Here is a 587-nt window from a genome sequence, read left to right on the forward strand (position 1 = left end):
CGAGGCACGGGGGTCGCTGGATGGGGACGCCGGCAGAAGGGCAGCGGCGGGCACGGGCGCTTGACTGGGGCGGACCCAAGCGCGCGAGGGGGCCGTGGCGGTGCGGCAGTAGCAGCCGTGGCAGGGGCGGCGGCGTGCGGGTGGACGGGGAGCTCCGGGTGAGGAGGACCCGCGGGCAACCAGCATCGAGGAGCAGGGGGCGTGGCCACACGCGGCGCGCGTGCGCGGCCGACGCGGTCAGGGCACGCGGCAGGGGGGAGCAAAGGGCGCGGCGATGCGGGGAAGAGAGGAGGAGGGGAAGAGGCTCACATCGAGCCTGTCGTTGTGCAATCGTGTGCTCGGGGAGGGCCTGAGGTAGAGGGCGCCGTCGATGGAGTCCGGCGAGGTCCTCGGGCGGCTGCGCGGGCTCATGGCGGCGGTGAATCGAGGGCGAGGCGGCGGCGTACGGCGGGTTGGGCGCGGCGTCGGAGCTCGCAGATCGGGAGAAGGGGGAGGCGAGGAGGAGGCGTTCGGCGAGGCCCGGCGACGGGACCGGGGCGGCAACAGGCGGCGGCGTACGGCGTCGGGGCCTCCTCTGGATCCAGCCC

Source organism: Triticum dicoccoides, chromosome 7B (assembly GCF_002162155.2).
Source record: "Triticum dicoccoides isolate Atlit2015 ecotype Zavitan chromosome 7B, WEW_v2.0, whole genome shotgun sequence".
Lineage (NCBI taxonomy): Eukaryota > Viridiplantae > Streptophyta > Magnoliopsida > Poales > Poaceae > Triticum > Triticum dicoccoides.